Below are 25313 nucleotides of genomic sequence, written 5' to 3' on the forward strand. Positions count from 1 at the left end.
AGTGATGCAACTGCAAGCCAAGCAGTGCCAAGAATCCATAGCCACCCCCAGAAGCAAAGAAGAAGCAAAGAAGGATTCTACTCTGAGTCGCAGAGGGAGAATGGCCCTGCTCACACCTTGATTACAGACATCTAGCTCCCAGAACTGGGGGAGAATAAATTCCTGTGGTTTTAAGCCACCCAGATTCGGTACTTCACTATGGCAGCCTTAGCATACGAGTCCACTCTTCTTCGTAATTACCAAATTTTAAATTATTCGGGGCCTGCCCTAATTTGAGTTTAGATGTCCAAAGATTGTGATAGAACATTCCAGAAGAAAAGGAACTGTCATGAGAAAGATTGCAAGGGCAGGGATGAAAGGCCCACATGAACACAGCTGGGAGTCTGGTTGGTCTTGGCACTGCTCCCGGTGGGAACTGTGGAAGTGAGCAGGGCACTGTCAAAAATAACGACAGCTCTTTCAGAAAAATGAACACCAAAGCTGAAAACAAACGGTCTGCTTGCTTCCAATTATTTTATTCATCACCATAGTCCTAGGAAGAGAGGTAGGATGGGCCCATGTTTTATTACCGCTATTTCTAAAGAGGAAGATAAAAATCATACAATTCAGGTCACTTACAGCAATAAAAGTCTTGTTTTTTCAACCCTCATTGGGTCTTAAGAACATTGCAGAGTACGTGAAAGAAGCAGAGAAACCAGTAATCACATTGCGGATGTAAGACTCTATAATCACATGAATCCCCAGGTTTATAAAGGACTGTGGGCAATTCCTGACAGCAGCAAATGCAAGTCATAAAGCCCTGTGTACTTAAGGCTCGCCTCCTACTCTTCCTTCTGGGTATCTCAATTGAGGTAAATTGGAAATTAATCAGTTGAGTTTACCAAGGAGAAAAATCTGTCAGAGTCATGACAAAGCCAGAAGTTTGTGTATTACCAAACCTTAAATGATAAGATTTCACTTTTACAATTGTTTTCTGGGAGATATTTTAATGTTATCATCTTGATCCTTTTAAAATAACAACTCACATGTTCTGGGAACTAAGTGATTTAAATGAATTAATTTTTTTTTTAATTTAGCACTGAGAAAAGGCACAATTTATTTAGTTCAAGTACTGGAAATCAGAAATGACAGCACATCCCTTCCTTTGAAATGTGTAACTCTGCTGTAACAGGCATCACAGCTTGGCTTTTTGGGTTAAGAAGTTCATGACTGCATTCATGCATTTGTCTGACAGCCATCTTCTTTCCTGGAGGATGTTGCTTTCTTCAGCGTTAATAGCGTGCAGCTTTTCCTTCTCATGATTTCTGATGATCTGTTTCGAAATACACGTAGCATTCCAGGGGAGCTTTGAATATGCTTTCAGCCTGGTCCAAACTTCTTTCTGAAAGGTGCTATCAGGAAAAACTTCAGTAACAAGTCCTTGAGCATAGGCTTCTCCAGCAGTTAACATCTTCCCAAAAATGAGCATCTCTACTGCCTTGGCTGGGCCCATTATCTTCAGAAAAGTGTAAGAGGAATATCCTTCTGGAGTTTGGCCAAGGTGACTTAAAGTAGTGTGAAATGTTGTCCTGCTGGATGCATACACAAGATCAAATAGGCCGAGAATGGTGACGGGTATTCCCACAGCTGGACCATTAACCACTGCAACCAGAGACTTAGGAAAATCTATGAAACAGCCTACAAAATCCCTCAGTAAAATAGCACCCTTTTTAGCTTTCTCCTCTACTCCTTCAGGGGGAATATCAGTGAAATTAGTCAGATCATTTCCGCTAGAGTAATAATCACCACTTCTTGTAAAAACAGTTATGGTAGAGTCATCAAGTGCAAGCGTGATTTCCCGATATATCTGTGTGGTCAGTGCATTCTTTTTGGCAGGCTGGTTCAACATGATCTTTGTGATGCGGTCTTCAGAGGTCATCACCAGTGTTTCATATCCAGCTTGTTTCCTGTCTGCTTCAGGCTTCACTTGGCTAGAGAAGTCAGACGAAGACCTCAAACCAGACACCAAATCCACATAGTTCTGCCTAGCAGTTTCCTTGGGCAGATTGCCAAGAGCATTCCGTGCATCCCATTTGGCCTTATTGATTGAATCGAACAGACCTGGTTTAGGTGTATTACAAGGCCCTTCAGTGGCCTGCTTACAGAGTGCAGATCATCTTGCTCTCAGACTCTGATTAGCTGCCTCTCCCTCCACCCCCTGCCTCCAAAATGTTTGGGGATAGTATTTGGAGAATGGTGGGGAGCCGATGACTGAGGAGGGGACTGACTGAGCTCATCCCCTTTTGGTGGTGTTTCTTTAAAAACAAAACAAGGAGCTTTAGGGTAAATGAGGCCATTTCTGATCCCTTTCCTCTTAATTGCTACCTTTCTCTCCATAAACTGTAGGTGAAATCTCCCCACCTGTTCTGTGAGTCTTCCTCCATACTTGACTCATAAAATCCACACATGTGTAGCTCTTATCATCTTGACATGACTTATTGCAATGTCAACTCCTTCAAATCATATCTGGAGGGACCACGTGAGGTTCACCGTCAGTCTCCCAGAGGGCCAGGTAGAGTACTTTGTTTTTAGTGTATATAATCTTAAATTATGTTGTGTAAGCTTAAGAAGAGAAAGTAAGAACCAATCATTAATGTGTAAAAAGTTATTCAGATTACTATGTGTAGAATATTTCTGATTGGGAAAGAACCTCTCTCTCCATCTTTAGGCCTTGTGAATTCCATCATGAGTAAGAAGAAGACTTTATATTATCTGTCCTGATGATGTCACACAGATATATGTAGCTCGCACTCTAAATTGACATATCAATAAATATGAGATAGTATTACCAATGTACCAATATACATCTTCTTCAAATGCAGGTGACGATGGCATGGGATGACAATAAGTTGTTGCAGCAAAAGAAAACGTTGTTTAGCACAGCTGTTGTGCCTGAGTGTCAGTATTCTTCTAGGACATCATTGAAATAAGGCTTCTCCTACTGATCTTCAAAATAGTACCTAAGCTGAGGACAGAGAACATCATCATCTGTCAGTTCACTTGCTAATTAAAATAAGGGTAACTCCAGCACCTGGGTGGCTCAGTCAGTTAAGCGTCCCACTTATGCTTTCAGCTCAGGTCATGATCTCAGGGTCGTGAGATCGAGCCCCACGTCTGGCTCTGTGCTGGGCGTAGAGCCTGCTTAAGATTCTCTCTCTCTCCCTCCACCCCTCCTTGCCCATGTGCGTGCTCTTCTCTCTCTAAATAATAACAATAACAACAATAATAATAAAATGAGGGTAACTCTACCTGGTTAAAAATACTTTTTTCAAAAGTTTTAATATTATGCTCATGAAGGAGAGAAATTTAGAAATAAAAATGACACAATCACTGTACTTTTTCCTAACCCTCCGTTCTCAGCCTGGAAGTTGATTCCTTTTCCATCCCCTGCTTTTCAAAAGTCTTTGTGCTCTAAGGTTCTAGACAGAAGAGAAATGCCTGGAGGTCCACTCAGGATGATTCCTGTGGAATCACTGACTCCAGGAACATTTGGTGTTTTTATGAAGTGTCTGAGAAAATGAGATTTGCCCTAAAGTTCTTGTGAATAATGGTGAAGCTTTCTCTCAACTAGTTCTGTATACATATTGTAGTTAGCTGGAGAAACAAAATCACGTTTCTCGCTACTGTGTAGGAATTTACTGTGGGATTTCTGTCCTCTTGAGCACTTAGAAATCCCCATATCAGAAAGGTACCTGAAGATCCTGTTTCTTGGCTCCTGAAGACTTTAACTGAGATGTTGTGAATGACAAGAAGTTCTTGCTAAAGGTGTGCAGAAGGAGCACCTGCCTTGGTCACAAAGACTAACTTGGAAGACCGCAGACACAATTAGTTTTCTTTGTGTTAGTATCTGGTAATGTCACTTAGGAGTTCAGCTTTGCCCTTGTCGCTTAAGGGATTGAAGCGAAGCATTAAATAGCGTTTGTAATTACTGTAGGTGAAGTCCTAAATCTACTCAATGTTTGGCATACCACAGAGGTCCTGCTGCTGTGGGGATTTCAGTATATGAGAAGGAGTCTGGTGGAGGTGTTGGAAGGAATTCAGTGAAGTGGACGGTAATTTTTATATGAAGTAAAAAATGGGATTTTATTCTTTAACAACCAAATGCCTGCTAATACCAGACTTACTTAATACTTCAACAACTCATATTTGGATGAAAAATTCCCGTCTTTAAAGGTCTAACACTGCCAGCTTAACACTTACTGACCATTTACTTTGTATGAGGCCTCATGCTAAGCAATTTGGGGGAATAAAGAAATAAATAAGACAGGAGTCTGGTTATCAAGAAGCTATTATCTGTTTGAAATAGCAGCCTCCTTGGCAAAGCACCCTGTCTCCCAGGACTTCTGAAAACACACCAACCTGTGATTTCCAAGGTTTAAATGTAATTTGTCTTAATTTTTTGTTTTTTTTTTTAAGTAATCTCTATACCCAACATGGGGCTCAAACTCATGACCCCAAGATCAAGAGTCAGAAGCTCTACCAACTGAGCCAGGCAGGTACCCCTAATTTGTCTTAATTAAAAGACTTTCACAATGATCTTTGAAATAATTGGAATTACCAAATATTATAACTGGATACCAAAAAGCATGACTTAAATATGCCATAGTCACTCTTTTATATATAGATATATTGCTTCATGTTAATTTTGCACACTTATTGGACAATGACCAGTGCTTGGATGTTGACCTTATGGCATGGAGAAATCTTATAGTAGCTTCTAATGGCAAATACTATGCAAAGAAAGTTCAAAATCTTAAGGAAAAATATTTTTATCTGAAAAATAGGCAACCTAGATCTGGCATATACAGTTACTCTCACTAATCAGAATACATTATTATACTGGACATTCAATTCTTAGGATATACCTGAAGGCAGCTTAATGTTTTTGTGTGTTTATATATGTGTATATATTTGCATTTTGTACACATAGTCCATCTGGGGTATTTCCTCAGCATGAATTCCACCCAAATTACCACCAAAATGAAGACTTTGGTTATGCTTTCCATTATTCTAGTGTCTAAAATTTCCGCATTCAAACCAGAGAGAAAAGATAAGACAGTCAGTACATTAAATTAGAGATGCTGGGAAGCCCGGGCAAAAATAAACTATTGCGATTTCATCAAGATCAAAAGCTTTTGCACAGCAAAAGAAACAGTCCACAAAACCAAAAGACAACCGACAGAATGGGAGAAAATATTTGCAAATGACATATCAGATAAAGGGCTAGTATCCAAAATCTATAAAGAACTTATCAAACTCAACACCCAAAGAACAAATAATCCAATCAAGAAATCGGCAGAAAACATGAACAGACATTTCTCCAAAGAAGACATCCAAATGGCCAACAGGCACATGAAAAAGTGTTCAACATCGCTCGGCATCAGGGAAATCCAAATCAAAACCTCAATGAGATACCACCTCACACCCGTCAGAATGGCTAAAATTAACAAGTCAGGGAACAACAGATGTTGGCGGGGATGTGGAGAAAGGGGAACCCTTCTACACTGTTGGTGGGAATGCAAGCTGGTGCAACCCCTCTGGAAAACAGTATGGAGGTTCCTCAAACAGTTGAAATTAGAGCTACCGTTCGATCCAGCAATTGCACTACTGGGTATTTACCCCAAAGATACAAATGTAGGGACCCGAAGGGGTACGTGTACCCCAATGTTTATAGCAGCAATGTCCACAATAGCCAAACTGTGGAAAGAGCCAAGATGCCCATCGACAGATGAATGGATAAAGAAGATGTGGTATATATACACAATGGAATATTATGCAGCCATCAAAAGGAATGAGATCTTGCCATTTGCAACGACGTGGATGGAACTGGAGGGTGTTATGCTCAGTGAAATAAGTCAATCAGAGAAAGACATGTATCACATGACCTCACTGATATGAGGAATTCTTAATCTCAGGAAAGAAACTGAGTGTTACTGGAGTGGGTGGGGGTGGGAGGGATGGGGTGGCTGGGTGATAGACATTGGGGAGGGTATGTGCTACGGTGAGCGCTGTGAATTGTGCAAGACTGTTGAATCACAGATCTGTACTTCTGAAACAAATAACGCAACATATTTTAAGAAAAAAGAAAAAGAAGAAGATAACAGGAGAGGAAGAAAAGGGGAGTATGTCAGAGGGGGAGACGAACCATGAGAGAGGATGGACTCTGAAAAACAAACTGAGGGTTCTAGAGGGGAGGGGGAGGGGGATGGGTTATCCTGGTGATGGGTATTGAGGAGGGCACGTTCTGCATGGAGCACTGGGTGTTATGAACAAACAATGAATCATGGAACACTGCACCAAAAACTAATGATGTAATATATGGTGATTAACATAACAATAAAAAAATTAAAAAAAAAAGAGATGCTGATCAGATAACCTACGTTTCCTGTGTCTGTCTCCTAGTCCTCTTCATAAACTGGCAGATAATCTCATAATTAAACAGTTCTGGTCCTGTACATACAGCACGATCAAGACTCACCATGTTTCAGCAGTTTCACACTCATTTATTATCAAGATTAGAGAGGCCAAAAGAAATCATGCATTCACTAATTCTACATTGAGAATTCAGAGGGAGGGGAGAAAATGAACAAGGCAAATCACATTTCTTTTTTAACTCTCATGCTTTTTATTATTCAAGTAACAGTGAGATGGATATTGCATAAGGAAAGAATATACTGTTTAAACAATTTTAGTGAAAAAGTACATAATTAACTTTTAGATCTACTTATGGTTGAATAAAAGGCTAGTGGCTTTTTCTACCTAAAGTCTCCATGAGGCTACAAAACGGTGTGTATAATGTCATATGATGGTACACTTTTACAAATATTGATATAACAAAATAAGTATGATTCCATTAATAGTCATGAATGTTAAACTCAGCTTTAACATTGTTATGGTAAGAACACAATGTCCTCTATTTATCTGTTCAGCCATAATATTGCACCACCAAATGAGTTTGCTCTCACGAGATTTAAAAATCAATCCCCTTTCCCCTCAGGAAGCCTTGATAACTCAGTAAATGTTGTTAAATATCTACATATTTGTGCAGAACGTAACATTGCTGAGATGTTTCTTAGAGCAAAACTGTTACTGAGGTAGAGGTGGAAGAGCCCTAGACATGGTAATAAATGCTCTGGGTTCAAGCTTTAGATCCCTCAGTTAATAGTTGGAACATTAGCCAAGAATTAATTTCTACGAATATTAGGCTCATTTTCTTGAACACAGGGATATTAATTTTCCTTATGGTGCTACAATAATACACTAGATCAAAATCACTTTGCAAGTGGAAATGCTTTGCATGGTTGCACATTATTATAGCACATAGTTTGTGTGTGTATGTTGATAAAGAAAAATTGCACCGATACTTGTTAAAATGGCAAGGAAGACTTTATTTGAAACTATTGCAATAGGGGTCAAGGTTATTACAGTAGGGGAGAGAGACTGAATTTAATTCTGCTGAAACAAAAGGCTGGATTTTTAAATGCTGGGGTGAACTAATGGAAAAGACTTTAGTGGGGAGATTGGTCAATGTGATTAGGCTATCTGTGTTTGCTAATTGACACTTATTGTAAAAGCTAGGCTCCTATCTCCACCACTCAGAGTGGGAGGCAGAGGCCCTATCTTTCATGAGGATTATATCTAAAAGGGAAGAGACTGGAAGAAGACTTTTCAAAGAACCAGAGAAAGAATCTACAATGGCAAGTTTTCTAATGGAAACAGTCTAAGAAAAGGGAAGTTAAGAATCTGGGGTCAGGGGATGCCTGAGTGGCTGTCATTTAAGCCTGACTCTTGATTTTGGCTCAGTTCATGATCCCAGGGTCATGAGATTAAGCTCCAGGTGGGCTCTGCCCCAAATGCAGAGTGTGCTTGCCTTAGTCTTGGGAGTCTGAGATTCTTTCCCCCTCTCTTCTCCTCCCCCTCTGATCCTCCCCCCACTCACACTCTCTAGCTCTCAAATAAATAAATAAATAAAATCTTTGAAACCAAAAAAAAAAAAAAAAGATTCTGTGGTCAGGAAGTAGCCTATCTAGAGCACAGTCAAGCAGAGTGGACCCTTCAGGATGCCTTGGCCAATGTGTGTCCAGATCACACAATTCCAAAGGCAAAAACAAATAGCTAAGTCAGCAATCACAGACCCACCTTTTGTTCCTTGTTTCTGTTCACTGCTGACCATTATTCAGCCATCATCACTACTGTATTCTGAATTTTATTTTTTTAGTGTTGGAGTTGTAAATGCATAATCAGTGGCAGGCAAATGCTTAATAAAAAAAAAAAATGACAGGAACTTTTGCAGTGAGGCCCCTCCCTGCCTTGAGATTTATTGATGTTTGCATCTGAATGAACTTCTGCAGTGATACATGTTTGCAGGCTTTATTCTTTGATTCAGGTAAATAAAGTAAGAGAAGTACACAGTATTGACACATTCCTCCAGACATTGCTGCCAGGAACAGGCTAATATGCAGTCTCATGCCTCTAAACAGCTTTATTTTTCCTGGGTCCTTGTTCTGTGGTTCTGGGGGAGGGGACAGTATTTGACCTTCCCCATCCTTTTCTCAATGGGCCCTGCATTCTGATTACATGGCTGAACTTAGATTTGCTAAATAGCACTTGTTTAATATGGCAGAGCTGTTCTCTGAACATGTTAAAATGTTGAATCTTGACAGTATTTTCTGATATAGCCAGTGACCTGAGTGCTCATTGATTAAATAATGAGATTCAGAACTTAAATTCCAATAATTCATAATAGTGAGAAAATAAAAAGAGCAATCAAAACAATTGTGTTTAATACTTTACAGTTAGTCATAAAGCCCTACCACCTGCATGAATTTATTTATTCCTTACAGCAACATTGTACGTTTAGTAAATTTTGACTTCACTTTACAGACAATAAAATATGCTCAGAGAGATTATGTGAAGTGAACATTTTCACAGAGGGTAAGGGTTAACAGCCAGGTCTGGAAGTCTGTTCTGCAGCATAAGAAAAGTAACATAGAGAACTGTCCAGAAAAAAGCTCTAGAAACACACTAGATCTTGAGTTCAAATTCCTGACTTACAAATGGCTCTATGTAAATTAATTCAATAGCTATCAATTCTGTCTTCATTTCTAAAAGAGATTTTGTTAGAAATTAGGGAGAACACATATGAAAAATTTCATGATTGTCTTACATAGAGTAAGACTTCATATAGACTGCCTTTCTACATGCTACCATACTTTCTTCTTTCTCCCTCTGCTTGCCAACCCGTTATTCTTTCTATGGCACTGTGCCTTTTTGCTAAAAAGCTTAAGGGAGATAAATAAATTTGAAATGATCATCTTACAATTTTGAAATCAGCTTTCTTAGGTATACTTTGCATACAGTAACATCTACCCATTTTAACTGCATGTTACAATGAGTTTTGGTAGATATCCACAGTAGTGTAATTTCTACCACAATCAAGATTTAGTTAGAACATTTATACCCCACCCTTAAGTTCCTCTGTGTTTCTTTATAGGAAATGCTCACCTTCAGCACCTGGCAAGCATCACTTTGTCTTTTCCAAAATATAGAAATGATCATGTTATTTTCTTTAAAAAAAGAAAAGAAAGGGGCACCTGGGTGGCTCAGTCGTTAAGCGTCTGCCTTCGGCTCAGGTCATGATCCCGGGGTTCTGGGATCGAGACCCACATCGGGCTCCCTGCTCGGCTGGAAGCCTGCTTCTCCCTCTCCCACTCCCCCTGCTTGTGTTCCCTCTCTCGCTGTGTCTCTCTCTGTAAAATAAATAAATAAATCTTAAAAAAAAAGAAAGAAATCCTTCTGAGATCTTAATTGGGTTTACATTGAACCTATAGATAAATTTGGAGAGAATTGCCATCTTAACAATATGAAGTGTTCAGATCTCTGCCTTCCTTTCAAAAGCCTATAACCCTGGTCTAATCATGAGGGAAAAAAATCTGATAAATCCCAACTGAAATACATTCTATAAAACTGATCAGTGACATCTCATATGGTCAGGTCTCAAAAACAAGGAAAGATGGAAAAACTGCCACACCTAAGAAGAGCCTAAGGAGACCTGACAACTTGTAACCTTGCAATATCCCACATGGAATTCTGGAACAGAAAAAGGCCTTAGGGTAAAAACTAAGGAAATCTGAATAAAGTATGGAATTTAATTACTAATAAATTATCAATATTGGGTCAATAATTCTAACCAATATGCTATACTAATGTAAGATATTACTAATGGAGGAAAGTGGGTATGGGTACATGGGAACTTTGTACTATCTTCACAATTTTCTGTTAGTCTAAAATTGTTCTAAGATTAAAAAATCATTAAAAAGATTACCTTATCAAGCATGGCAAAACATTGTCCATCCAAGCACCTAACTAGAAATTGAGAAGTCACTCTCCTCTTTTCCATCTCCCTCCATGACATACCAACAAGTTCTAACTCTATTTCAATTTCTTTTTAATTCTTTCCCCTCTCCATCTGTCCTGTTTCCTCAAACTTTCATCTTATCAGGTCTTCTTGGACTATTTAAAAAGCCTCCTAACTAGCACAATTTTCATCTGTCTCAAATTAAGAAATAAATGAATTAATGGATTAGAAAATAATGGAATCAGAAAACAAAACTCGACTGAGCAAATGTGAAGATCTAATTGGCTTTATTAAGCAATTCATGAATCCATGAATCAACCAACATCCCATCCAGCAAGTAGAGGGAAGCTCCAAGGAGCTGTACAAAATGGAAGGTTTTTATAGGAAAGAAGTTGGGGCAAGAAGTTATGAGAAAAAGAAAAGGATTGTTTCAAGCTAGATGGCATTCCCCTGTCGGAAAGGGCTGGAGATCTTATCTGCAGGTTACCTCGTCTTCCTTTGCGCGGGGAGGGCCCCCGTGACAGATGACCTCATTGATGCTGATCAGAAAATTCCTGACTAACTGGTTAAGACTACATTTCTGGGGGAGGTTGACACCACAAGTAGGTTATATATTAAGCCCAGATTTAGTGATTTGGCTTATGTGACACCATTTTGACCCGGTGGTTTTCTTTTAAACAAATGTCAAAGACATTAACAGCAACCTTTTTAAAAGTTAAGCTATGGATTTAATAAATTTGATGGTCATGAAATCATTTAGGGGAAAAAAGCTATGATGATTAAAAGAAGAAAAGATTAATTTAGCTGCCTCTTTCTTTCTTTTTCTTTCCTTCTTTCTTTCTTTCTTTCTTTCTTTCTTTCTTTCTTTCTTTCTTTCTTTCTTTCTTTCTTTTTTCTTTCTTTTTCTTTTTCTTCTTTCTTTCTATTTATTTTTGCTATACTTAAGCTGCTTATCTTCCTCATGTTTTCCCAGAAATATTATTTCTCAAAGTTCTTTGCCAAAACATAATTTATGCGATTGTCTCACAATGTCTTACAAGAACTTGCTTTGTAATTAGGGCCTTTTGGTGATTGGCTTTACCTATTTATGGCTTTGGTGTTCTAGGCACTGACAAATAAAAATAATGTTGAATATTCATATTGTATATCTGACAGTCAATTGAACTTCCGGGAAGTATTATTTAAGTTATTCAAGTTGTCCTTGCTTCCTGGAGCTAGAATGAATTTTTGACGAACTACCAAGTAACAGAATGATTTATTTTACTATCTTCCAACAAATGGCCAAAGATAACGTAGATTGTCTATGATTGCTTTTTGTGGGCTTTGCCTTGAGAGAAATAAATATACATTGATTGCAAATTATCAGAGCCAACCTTTTTTAAATTGCATGGTATGATATTTAAGTTTGGCCTCTAATCTTCTTTCACCTTTGTATTTGGCTTCCATAGTATAATTGTATGACAAAACATGATTTACTCCATAAATATTCATGTTCATTAATCTTTTTCAGGAACACACTTAATGCATAAAGTGAAGTCAAGCTTCACTGGCTATGATAGTCAGTTCATATCCACAAAAACACACCTGTTCTCCAGCTAACATGTTCACTGATCCTTCCATGGTTAAAAGATTTTGTTTTATGATGTGAAGCTTGGGTGTTTTTAGCCAGTCAAAGGGTTTGACAAGGAGCCAGAGGGAATAGGGAGGAAACATTTGATTTTGAGGCTCAGACTTTTTATCTGGAAGGTAGTTAAAATGGCATCTACTAGGAACTTCACTAGCTGACTTCAAAACTACATGGTTGAAAAAAGAAGCCTTTGATTTCTCTTATCTCCCTGTAAGGCATGCTTATCAGAAAAGATTAGAAGTGCAGAGTTAATGCTACCAGCAGGAGTGCTGTCCCTGAAGCTAACCAGCTACCACAATCTATTCTTTCACTGCAGTGAGACAATCAATAACGTGCTTTATATTTCTCAATCAACCTAGCATTTGTGAACCTTCACATTGGAGACAAAACAAAAAATGGGAGCCTTAAAGAGCAAACATAGTCTTAAAGACAAAAACAAAGTATTTAAATAAATTCCGAGAATAAAGAAGTGAAAAATTAAGATGTCCATGAAGGAAGGATATAATGGAAGGGGGGAGGATTGAGCGGAAGAAGGTGTGCCTGGAAAAAAATAATAAATTATTTTGGCAAGCAAAAAGAAAAAAAAAAAAAGAATGAAAATAAGTGCAAACGGACAGAAGGGTGAAGGTAAATTAAGAATGTATTGAGAGAAAAATTCATCTGAAGGTATAACAGGACTCCAGCTTGTCTTAAGTGTTAATTTGCTTCAAGTTAACAGCCTCCTCACTGGCTGACTTACAGCCCCTGATGGGTAATAGAGCTCATTTACTTTCTTTGAGATTGCAGACCACTGGCCTTGGGGAGTAAAAGACCAGAATGTCCCCAGGCCTCGGAAGCCAGCAGGTCTGTTTGAAGCCCACTTAGCTTTCTGACTAGCTCAGCAATCTTCTAGCAAAATGTTTTTCTTTTTTAAGTTCACACAAAAGTCTTCCCTGACTTCCCTTTGTCCATCTTTAGACCTTGCCCTCCTTTGCGAAAAGAACAGAGTACATACACTTGTACAACCCCTGGGCACCAAGGAACCAGAACTTCTTGCACAACCTCCGAGCACCAAGATAACTCTGTAGCCAACATCATGGAGTCTGCACCTAATCAAGAAATGTCACAGACCCCTGCACTCCCTTAACTGATTAAATCCCTTTAAAAAGTCTGGGCCAGGCAGAAACCTGGGAGTTGGTCTTTGAACAAGAGCCTGCCTCCTCTCCAGGTGGCTAACCTCCTGAATAAAGCTCATATTCCTTTCCAATCAAAACTCATCCCTTGAGTATTGGCCCTTCAAGCGACTAGCAGCCCAACTTGAATTTCCGTAACAAATTTGGCAGGCCACTCAGGACAGCTAGCACTCCCATGCTGGGGTGGATAAAGCAGCGGACCCTGCAGCAGGCCAGGACTTACTCTGTACTTCCAGGCTAGTATTCTGATGGTCATGGGAGACAAGCTGCTCAAAGCAGTGACCTTGGAAGGGAGACTGCGGGGACCAACTCTGTAGCTGCAGAGACTGCTTTTGTCTTGGGAAAGTCCCTCGGATTCTGGACCAATGCCAACTGCCAGTTTCACTTTTTGGTTTGAGTGGAAAGGAAAGGAGCATTGCGGGAAACTGACGAACTTCTGGACTGGGTAAATCCGTTGGAGTACACGCCGACGTAAGTTTCTCATTTGTGGCTTTTGGGAGAAAGCGAAAGGGACTTGGATAGTGGTCATTGCATTTGGAATTTGGAACAGATCTGTTTTGGTGTATGTGTGGTTTATGTTGTATTGCATTGTGTTAAATTTGTGTATCATGGAATGTTCTATCTTTGTCCCATCCAATAGCTCATTGCACCTTATTTTGAATAAATGGAAAGAATACAGCCAGAAGGCCACGGCTAAGAAAAGGATGCTTTTATTTTTTAATTATAACACCATCTGACCTGTATATGGGTGAAGCCCCCCAACTTTGGGAGACGAACAAATGTGAACAGCTTTGTTTGTTCTGTGTTCTTCCTGAACTTTTGCCAAGAAGATGGGGAATACGCCTTCTGTTCCCAAAGAAAGCCCACTCAAACATACTTTGAAAAGATGAAGCAAAGGGCCAAAAAGCAATCAGAGAAAAAGCCTGTTATGCCTTTGCTTTTTGAAGGAGAGGCAGGAGACAGAGATAAAGGAATGTTAGTCCACACTTCAAATCTCCCTCCAACCTTTCTGGCAGCACGCCTGCCACCTCTGTCTCCTCCTCCCTCTTGTTCTGTTTCTGTGCCACCATGGGCTCCACTCACATAACCAGCTTCTATACCATCCTTGGTGCCCTCAGGTGCCATGCCTGCTCCTTCTGTCTTCACTATCGAGGAGTCAGGAACAAAAAGTTCCTCGCTGCCTTATGAGGTTCTGACTGAAATACCTCCAAATCAGCATGAAGGGGCCCAGGGGCTCCCTTGGACATAAACTGCCCACTTTGATTTCCCCACAGGTACCCCAAGTAAAATTGACAGTGGGGGAAGAATTTGATTGGCTTTGAGTGGACACGAGTGCCAACATATTCAGTATTAATGCTAATTTCTTTGTTCGTGTAAATAGATATGTTTTTAGAGTTATCAACAATAAGTATAAAACTTTTCTTGATTTGTTAATTTTAGCCATTCTGACTGGTGTGAGGTGGTATCTCATCGAAGTCTTGATTTGTATCTCCCTGATGCTGAGTGAGGTTGAGCACTTTTTCATATGTCTGTTGGCCATTTGGATGTCTTCTTTGCAGAAATGTCTGTTCATGTCTTCTGCCTATTTCTTGATTGGATTATTTGTTCTTTAGAACAAGAGATGTTGGCGAGGATGCGGAGAAAGCAGAACCCTCCTACACTGTTGGTGGGAATGCAAGCTGATGCAGCCACTTTGGAAAACAGCATGGAGGTTCCTCAAAAAGTTGAAAATAGAGCTACCGTATGACCCAGCAATTACACTACTGGGTATTTACCCCAAAGATACAAATGTAGTGATCCGAAAGGGTGCCTGTACCCCAGTGTTTATAGCAGCAATGTCCACAATAGCCAAAGTATGGAAAGAACCTAGATGTCCATCAACAGATGAATGGATAAAGAAGATGTGGTATATTTATACAATGGAATATTATGCAGCCATCAAAAAGTGAAATCTTGCCATTTGCGATGACATGGATGGAACTAGAGGGTATTATGCTAAGCAAAATAAGTCAATCAGAGAAAGACAAGTATCATAGGATCTCACTGATATGAGGAATTTGAGACACAAGACAGAGGATCATAGCGGAAGGGAGGAAAAAATGAAACAAGACGAAACCAGAGAAGGAGACAAAGATTAAGAGACTCTTAATCTCAGGAAACAAACTGAGGGTTGCTGGAGTGGAGGGGGCTAGGAGGGATGGGGTGGCTGGGTGATGGACATTGGGAAGGGTATGTACTATTGCGAGTGCTGTGAATTTTGTAAGACTGATGAATCACAGATCTGTACCCTTGAAACAAATAATACATTATATGTTAATAAAAAATTTTTAAAAAAATATAAAACTTTTATTCTACTAAGGTTTACTAAAAGTCAAATGAGTTCGTGTTATTTCTGTTGCAACTTATTAGCAAAAGATGGCCTAAAATGATGGTTAATTTTGTTTGTCTCATAAAGTTCTCATGGGTAATTGTTAAGATAGCTATCAAAATCTCTGATAACCTGAAACTTTGAAGTTTTGCTAAGTTAAATGATACCTTGGGTTGGATTCATCAGATATTTAAATCTTTTGCAAATAAGATAAAATACTGAAACATTAATTACCAAACATAAAGATTATTCGTTTTTGACTACTTCTTGAAGGAAAACTAAAGATACATGGGTGAGTTGGAAAACATGCTTTGTGCCTTATTGAAAGATTGTACTATGAAAAATGCATGTTCCTAAAAATTATGAAATGCATTCATAAATTTGCCATCTAAAGAACCTAGTGTAATAGACAGTTCCCAATTGGTTATACTTAATTTTCACTGAAGATTAAGGTTTCTAAGAGTTAAAATTCTGTTATATGTAATTGACCCTCATGGAAATAATAAGGAAAGCAACTATGTAGGAAAGTAGATATGTAATAAAGGTATAAAAATGAGAATAAATTTTTGTTGAGGCAAGAGAATGTAATTTTGTCCTAAGACGAGATCAGTTATTTAGAAAGAAAAGGCTTAGGACAAAATCTGAATGCAAAAGCAAGTTGTGGAAGGTTTGTAGAGGGAAAACTTTAGAAAAGAATTGATGTGTGGTCGAGACTAAGATTGAAACGAATGTATTTTAAAAGTACACTGGTATAAGATTGAAATTCTACTTTACTCTCTGTTAAAAGTTTTCTTGGATTGTTGGTTTGTACTTGACAAGAAATTGTAAACAAAGTTAATTCTTTTCTTTGCCTGGAAAAGCAAAGTCTCTATGTTTTGTCTTTATTGGGTCTTTGGTTAAGAGAACTAAAACTTCTCAATATTAAATGAGCTAAGTTTTGCTAACAATTATAAAACCCTATGTATTTGCCTTTGGAATCTCTTATTGCCACCTTGGTTAAATAAACAATTAAGTTTAAATTTTGTAATGATCTGTAATCCTATTTAGGCATGTGCTTTATAACTTTCTGAAGTTTTTTAAACACAATTCCCAAGATTCAAATTCTAAATGAAATCTTTTTGACTAATTGAACTTGTTTATTTGGTATGTTACATTACAGGGGAAGCATTGTCAAACAAATGATGACAAACCTTGGGTTATATTGTATGAGTAAATACTATAACTTTTTTAGAAATTATATGAAATTTCTAATGTTTTAATATGTCCTGGTATAAGGTAATCACTGGAATTATTGAAATGTTATGTGTCACACAAATACCAGATTTCCTTGTCAACTGCATAATAATGAGCTCTCATCAGATCTTTAACCATATCCGTTTTTGAGTCTTTTGTCATTTATAGTTATTGTTCTGATGCCCTTGCAAAATGTGTTTTGTCTTCAAGGAGATTCATGAAAAGACTCTGACAAATACAGGTTTCTGATATCTTTAAGATCATAAAACTAAGCTGAGTAAAAATTTCCAGAAATAATGAAAAACTTCATTCAAACAGAACACGAATTAGTAACACTGAATATATTAAGAAAGATGATGATAGACTTGGTGGCTCTTTTTGAAACATTGCTGGTTCTCTGTGTGCTCTTCCAGATTTAAGAAAACTCTCTTAAGATATCTATGACTTACAGAAATATGATAAAATATTATTTTGTGAACAAATTGAAGCATTTAACTTTTCTCCCTACCTGGCCCCTCCAAAAGTCAGAAGCCCTCCATGAATATTCTTTCTTTCATGGCTTTATGATTGTTTGCCTAAGTTCAATAAGAATCTGATCTTCTCGTAACTGGACACCATTGGAAACATTTGTTATATTACCAAGGCTTTGACTAGAATGTCATATTTGAGACGGACATGAATAGACTCAGATATGACAAGATAGCTTGAAGTCAACTAAGGTTGACTTTATGGAGCCAATAAAGCCCCTTGGAAATGTTGACCTGATACCTTGCTTACAGAGTTCCCAGTAGTTACCATGTGAGTAAAGAATGTCACTTCCTGGCAGGTGCAGGAAACCTCAGAATATTTTGTGGACCTCAAGAAGAGAAATTCACCCAAATCTATAGGTATTGCAGGCATCTCTGATGGCAAATATTTGGCTTGGCTTCTGGCCTTGAAAGTCTATTAAAAGTTCAGTCTAGAGATTCCTTATAAACAGTTCCAGCGAAGCAAGGTTTAAAGAATCTATACAGTCAATTACTATTCTTGCTGAGCTTATGTAAATAATTAGGCCAGGTTTGTTAAAACTGGACTTGTTTTTCAAATGAATTAGTCTCAGTTTGGCTATCTTTGGGAATGATGGTGATTTTAGAGAAGAAAATTATGTTTCAATAATGCACCTTTGTGGATGTTACATTCTAGTTTGATTAATTATCTTTGAATTTTTGTTTTGGCCTAAACTAGACAACTTGAGGTAAACTTCAGAGAAATTGAGGCCAATAACTCATGTATAGGTCATCTTTATGCTTGCTACTCTGTGGGGATAATAATAGGAACCCATGGGCATATGATTATTTGAGTGATCTGAACAACAAGATGGACTTTCTGACAATTGCATAACTCAACTATCACCTTTACCAATTCTATGTGGCTAGGATAACAAAATCACCCCTTCAAAGCTGGAGTATACCTCACTCCATGGGGCTAGCTATGGACTTGTGGGAATAGTAGATGGTCCCACTTTCCTTATGACTGGATTGGATGATGCACTTGAGGACACCCATGTGCCCAGATAAGTCTTCTTCCACTTGCCAGAGTTTCCTTGTAATTAGGATTTTGTTAAGGGTAGACATCAAACAAAAACGGCTCCTTGGTATTTTTATCCCTTAGCCGTATTTGTCCTAGGAGACACCTTTATTGATGTAAAATTGCAAGTAGAGGCTTTAGCCAAGCATATAGAAGCTACCTTTAACCAAACTTAACACTCAGTCATCCACAAATTTGAAGGGTGGCCCTCCAAAACTGAATGGTCCTTGATATCCTGACTGCAGCTCAAGGAGGAACCTGTGCTCTCTTTAAAACAGAGTGCTATATATGTTCCATATTACCTGAGAAATGTAACTGAAGTCATAAAAAATTTTAGGCAAACACACCACAGCTCTAGATGCCCTAGCCATAGATTTTTTTAGAAGTTGGTTAAATCCAATACCTTCCAAATGGAAATATACCCCTTTAAGCATTGCTATGTTTCTTGTGCTCCTTCTCTTTGGTTGTGTGACTTTTTGCATCTGTCAAGCGGGAGTGCACGCTATTCATACTGGCTTGGAGATGACCTCACTGTCCCCCTCAGAGCAAATGCTGGAAACAAGATTCTCCCATTCTGTAAAAGTCTTCTACTCCAAAATCCCTACACTGTCCTTGATCAGCAGGAAGTAGCTACAGAAGATGGACCTTCACCCCTAATCCCATAGATAACGGAATGATGAAATTGACAGTGGGGATTTGTAACAGCACTCTAGCTGGTCTTAAGTGTTAACTTGCTTCAAGTTAATAGCCTCCTCACTGGCTGACTTACAGCCCCTGATGGGTAATAGAACTCATTTACTTTCTTTGAGATTTGCAGACCACGCCTTGGGGAATAAAGGACCAGAATGTCCCCAGGCCTCAGAAGCTAGCAGGTCTGTTTGAAGCCCACTTGGCTTTCTGACTAGCTCAGCAATCTTCTAGCAAAATGTTTTTCTTTTTTAAGGTCACACAAATGTCTTCCCTGACCTCCCTTTGTCCATCTTTAGATCTTACAAGACCTTCTGGCACCACCCCCTCCCCCGACACACACACCCTGGGCACCAAGGAACCAGACCTTCTTGCACAACCTCCGAGCACCAAGGTAACTCTGTAGCTGACATCATGGAATCTGCACCTAATCAAGAAATGTCACAGACCCCTGCCCTCCCTTTCTTAACTGATTAAATCCCTTTAAAAATTCTGGGCCAGGCAGAAACCTGGGAATTGGTCTTTGGACAAGAGTCTGCCTTCTCCCCAGGTGGCTGGCCTCCTGAATAAAGCTCATATTCCTTTCCAATCAAAACTCATCACTTGAGTGTTGACCTTTCAAGTGGTGGGCAGCCCATCTTGGGTTTTGGTAACCAAGGAACAACAAAAAAAGGAACACACAGTAGAGGCAGTAATTTCAGATGGAAAGAAAAGGACCAGTTATCTAACGGTTGTTCACATTCTCAAAAGGAGGGGAACCCACAGATAGTGGTGAGCCAGCAGAACCCGAAAGGCAAGGAGAACTTGCTGTGCTTCTCCTTATCTGCTCCCAGCTGCCAGCCTTTAACCTAGCAGTGCTTCCATTGCCCCAACTGCCTCATGTTCCTGGCGTGAAGTGCCCATGACCAGCTGGACCGAGCTGTCGTATTACATCCAATGCTATGCACTCGCTTCAACATCCATGCTGACCCCTGTGTTGGTAAATGCTGTTTTCAAGTACTTGTCATGGAGGGAAATATCTGTGGAGGATGGTCAGGAGGGAAGAAGAGAGGTCAGGTCATCACTGGGCAACCTCCAGTCATGGCTGCAGACTGAAACCAGATACTGTTGCTGAGCAATCAATCCTAGCGTTCCCTTCCTTCCATTCCTGAAGAGGTTCAGAGGGTGTGCACACTGGTTTTATACTATTATTATAATTTTGGAGTAACCAAGCAAACCTTCTTCCCTTTCCCCTTGCCTTTTCAAAGTAGCACAGCTGTTTTCTAAAGTCAAGGGTTAAATGAATAGTCCCAAAGAAATTCACTAACCTTCCCTCCATACTTTCACTACTAAAGTGGGGGGAAAGAGCCAAAAGGAGCATTCTATACAAGGGTGGGAATGTAGGTAAGAGGTTGGAATACCTTTCCTTTTCTCTCATCAGGACCTTTATGAAGGAAAGGTACAGCAATTGAGGCATGATTCAGCAGAGGCTGTCATTCGTGGCAGATCACACAGCCAGGTGCCACAGTTTGCCAGTAGCTTCCAGCTGCCAGGAAGTGGAGGGGTGGTGGAGAGGCTGACTCAGTGGAGCGGAGCCAGGGGCAGTGAGAGGCTGCCAGGCACCTCTCTGCTGTGAAGAGCCAGGCTGCAGCTGGGCCCATCAAACAGCTCCACGCAGGGCCCCATACTATAACAAGAGGGTGAGGGATGGATGGGCCAGGTCAGGTTCTGCAGAAACTTAATGTAATGTTCAAGGTGGCAGAAACTGTGGAGCCCCTGAGAGGATAACATGGCACGTCAAGGGTCCTGATAACTTATTTTATTGTTGGCTTTTGAAAAAGAAACCACCACACACATGCTGGAAATTAAAATAATAGTAACTGGAGCAGATGGAATAATAGTTGTTAATCATGCTCAGCATGCCTCAAAGTGATGTAAACAATATGTTGCCAACGTGCAGGACTGTCGTCATTCAAAAATAATGTGAATTTTCCTTTTCTTCAACTTTCCAGGTTAAAAAACACTGTCTTATGTCTCATCACAGCCCTATGAGTCTGGCAGGGCCAGGATTATTAACCCTTTCATGCAGATTCAGGGCCCAAGATCAAGAGCATCTGTAAAACTCTAACTGGGCTCTGACCACCAGTTCATTCATTGCTCTTTCTACCTAACCCTCTCAGTCCTGCAGACCGTCTTCCAAATAAAATTGGCTGGGGAAGGGAAGAATTATTTCTCAGCTGTGGCATTTTCTAAAAAACTATCAGCAAGACATGGGCTGAAGTTATTTGTGATTTTGATCGGCCCAGGTCACTATCTTCCCTGTTTCCTATGCTGATGCAATGTCTTAGCTGGGGCCTGAGTGCCCTCATTTTCCCACGTTATCACTGAATTTCTGTGTGATCTTAGACTTTAGATTCCCTATCTATAAAATGAAAGGTTCAGGAAATGTTTCTTTTCCTTATCTCCCTCCCCCTGCTCCATGTTTCTGCGGAGGCACACCAGCAGCCTCCTTGGTAGGGGCCACGGAGTGAGGGACATGAGCACAAGTGTGTTAGACCCCAATTCCCTGCAACTACTGCAGCCCTGTATGTTTCTGTCAAACATGGGCGTCTCCCCAGGAAAGTTTTCTTTGGGTTACTCCCATTCCAACCACAACAGTTTTGGAAACAACTAGACCTGATGCTTTCTAAATTCCTTCTGGCTTTGCTATCCTATGATCACATAGTCCTGATCAACATTTTAGGTTTACCTTGTAGTATGCTAAACTCTTTCGGGATGAAAGCTCAGTATTCTGATAAAAACGCTTGAGAGAACAAAAGATCCCAACCCTTTTTTAAAAAGCTGTCTCAGTACCTGGCATCTGAAGGGCGTTCCATCTGATTCCTCATTTTTCTCCCTTAATCCCTCCCATTGGCCAAGTCTGTGGCTGAGGAAGCAGAGAATGAGAAACTGCTCTCTTTGCCTCTGCTTCCGTGGGCGTGTGCTCTCTCCTCTCGAAGATTCATTTCTAAAGTGGGATTAATACCTAAGTATAATATCGTTGCAAACAGAAAATGGAATAAAATAGTAAATGTGCCTAGCACGATCCCTAGCACATTTTGGTGCTCACAGATTGTTAGCTCTCCCCACTCATTTCTCTGACTTAACCCATCCTAAGATTTTTACCAGCATGTTAGTTACCCTATTTTTTTTTGGAGATAATCCACCATTTTCATCAGCAAGGAATGCACCCTCCTGAAGATGTAATCAGGTGTTACAAACTCATATTTCTATAAAAATCGGGTAAGAAATGTAAATTAATAAAATGTCCCTACCGTAAGGTAATATGGAGTGATTTAGACTGTGGCTAACTATTTGTTTTATCTGGCTGAATTTTGCCATCAGATCCAGTGGGTTCAGAGAGGCCAGATTGCCACACTTTCATCAGAAATTACCTATTTTAAATGTCAGTTTATTTTCTTTAAACCAAAACACCTCTACGAGGTGACCTTGGCAAGCCTACAGAGTGTTTATTATGCTGATTTGGGACTTGGGGAGGTAAGTGGAAAGATTCTGAATTTATTTTATATAAGTTTCTAATTTGTACTTCTAAACTACTGTACTTGAGGTTTTTGGGTGACTGAATCAATATAAGAGCTAAGGACAGACCCTGAACTTTTCTTCTCATCCACTCTGGTCCTCCATTCTCCAAGCGACCGCTAATTTAAATGGAGATGTTTCAAGGCCTGGATGCAAGGGTCAAGTAGACAGGAACAGAAAGGAATCATGGCATTGATTTTTTTTTTTAAAGATTTTATTTATTTATTTGAGAGAGAGAGAATGAGAGATAGAGAGCACAAGAGGAAAGAGGGTCAGAGGAAGAAGCAGACTCCCTGCCTGAGCAGGGAGCCTGATGTGGGACTCGATCCCGGGACTCCAGGATCATGACCTGAGCCGAAGGTAGTCGCTCAACCAACTGAGCCACCCAGGCGCCCCATGGCATTGATTTTGAATGGCTAGTTTCTGACAGATTATACAGTCCAAGAGTGAAGCAAGTTGCCCAAAGACATTCACTTCCAGGGAGGGTTGAAAGAGTTGTGAGTTGTGCATATGTTAATTTGGGGGTTTTGGTATACCAGAACTCAGGGTTTAGGATGATTTCACTTCTTTGATCCAAGTCTCCATGTGCTGTCTAGTAATATACCCTGCCACCTGGATGACCTGTAAAGTAACTGCTCCAGGGAAAAAGTCCTCAAAACTGAAAGTGCGTAAGACTCACTCAGAAAGCATACTTTTTCTTTGTAGCTTTTCAACTTATTTCTCCTGGTATAAAATTTATAATTATAAATCTGTTTTTGAAAGAAGCAAAAAATATAAAGGAACAGGGAAATACTTTGTCTACATGCAGTTACTCAGACATAGCTATTATTTTGTCACATTCTCTTATAATAGTAATCCCACTAAAATAAACATAAATGGTTTTATGTAAACATATTTTGTACATATGAAATTTCTGGCAAATATAAGTATATTACTATTTATTCTGCTTATTAATTTTTCACTTTCTTATATTATTATTTTCATTGTCTCTTGATTCTTTAACCCCTTGACAGGTGTTGTTAACCCGGACTGACATTGGAATCAACAAAGAAGCTTCTGGAGAAAATACTGATGTCCAGGCCTAAGACCCAGTTCAGATACAGCAGCGTCTGGGAAAAGGAGGCATTTAAAAACAACGTTTTCATTTTGAAATAATTTCAGACTTATAGAAGAGTCACAAAAATAGCACAGAGAGTTCTTATAACAGCTTCACCTAATGTTAATGCCTTACATAATCATAGTACAGTTATCAAAAATAAGAAATGAACATTGGCTCAATAGTACTTAAATTACAGACTCCATTTGAACATCACTAATCTTTCCACTAATGTGACTTTTCCTGTTCTAATATCTAATCCAGGATCTCACATCACATTTAGTAGTTACATCTTATATTCCTCTTCTCCAATCTGTGACACACCCTCAGTCTTTCCTTATCTTTCATGGCTTTAACACTTTTGAAGAATTCTGGTCAGGTATTTTGGAGAATATTCTTCAATTTGGAGTTATCTGATATTTCCCAAGATTAGATTGGTGGGCAAAAGTACCACAGAGGTGGGGCGCCTGTGTGGCTCAATCGGTTAAGTGTCTGGCTCTGGATTTCAGCTCAGGTCATGATCTTAGGGTCGTGAGATCGAGCCCCATGCCCTGTCCCAACCGCTCCTGTGTGTGCATGTGACATGCGCACCCTCTCTCTCTCTCAAAAAAAAAAAAAAAAATCACAGTGGTAATGTGCCCTCCTTAGTGTATTGACAAATTTTATTAATGGTTATGTCACCATTGATCACTTGGTTAAGGTGGTGTCTGCCAGATTTGTGCACTGTAAATTGTTATTTCTTTTCTTTATGCTTAATAAATATTTGGAATGGGATACATTGAGACTCCACAGATATGATTCCCCTTAAACTCTAACCTCCTAATTTTAGTATTCCATGGATCTTGCCCGCAGCAATTGTCACTGTGATATTCTAATGTGGTTTTCTATTTCCCTCGTTTATTCTAAATTTATTAATGGGAATTCTTCTGTAAGGAAGAGACGCAATACTTCTCCTTCTTATGTTTATTTCATTACTTGTTTATATCAGCACAGAATCATGAATATTTACTTTATTGTTTGTTATAACCCAATACAGTAGCTATATATTGTGCTGCTCAAACTGTTCCAGATTTGATCATTATACACTCTTAGGCGGTTGACTCCAGAATACTTTTCAACATGGCTCCATTCCTTCTCTCCCCCTCTCTCACTCTCTTATTTGTTTGTTTGTTTGTTTGTTTATTTTTCTGGCATTGCAAGATACTTCAAGCTCATCCTGCATGAAGCACGTCTCCAAGGACCTCTGCTTTCTTTTACTGAAGAGTGATATTAAGAAACCAAGATATGTGTGCTAAGTATTACTGCTAATGGATGTCACCGCTTCAAGTTTCCCTCAGAGGACAGAGCTATGAAACATACATACATCTTTACCCATGAATACACATAGTATATTTATGTCTATATGTATCAATAAACATACATATTTAAAAAGCCAAAAAACGTCACATGAGTTCCTGCAGATGCCTCCAATTCCAACCAGCACTTCAGGGGTCATCCGAGCGATCTCCCTTGGTCCCCTACTCCTGTCCCGCTTTGCTCTAACTGCATTCTCTGAGGGTGAGAAAACTGGCTGTCCTTATCCATCACGTATTTGTATACCCGTTCAAATA

General features: G+C 39.4%; 1 pseudogene; it reads right to left on the reverse strand.

Moving 5' to 3' along the window:
* Window positions 1–1174: 1174 nt before the first annotated feature.
* On the reverse strand, window positions 1175–2143 carry LOC112821837 (enoyl-CoA delta isomerase 2 pseudogene; annotated as a pseudogene).
* Window positions 2144–25313: the final 23170 nt, after the last annotated feature.

Source organism: Callorhinus ursinus, unplaced genomic scaffold (genome assembly GCF_003265705.2).
Source record: "Callorhinus ursinus isolate GAN/ISIS: 27379988/994484 unplaced genomic scaffold, GSC_fseal_2.0 scaffold1, whole genome shotgun sequence".
Classification (NCBI taxonomy): domain Eukaryota; kingdom Metazoa; phylum Chordata; class Mammalia; order Carnivora; family Otariidae; genus Callorhinus; species Callorhinus ursinus.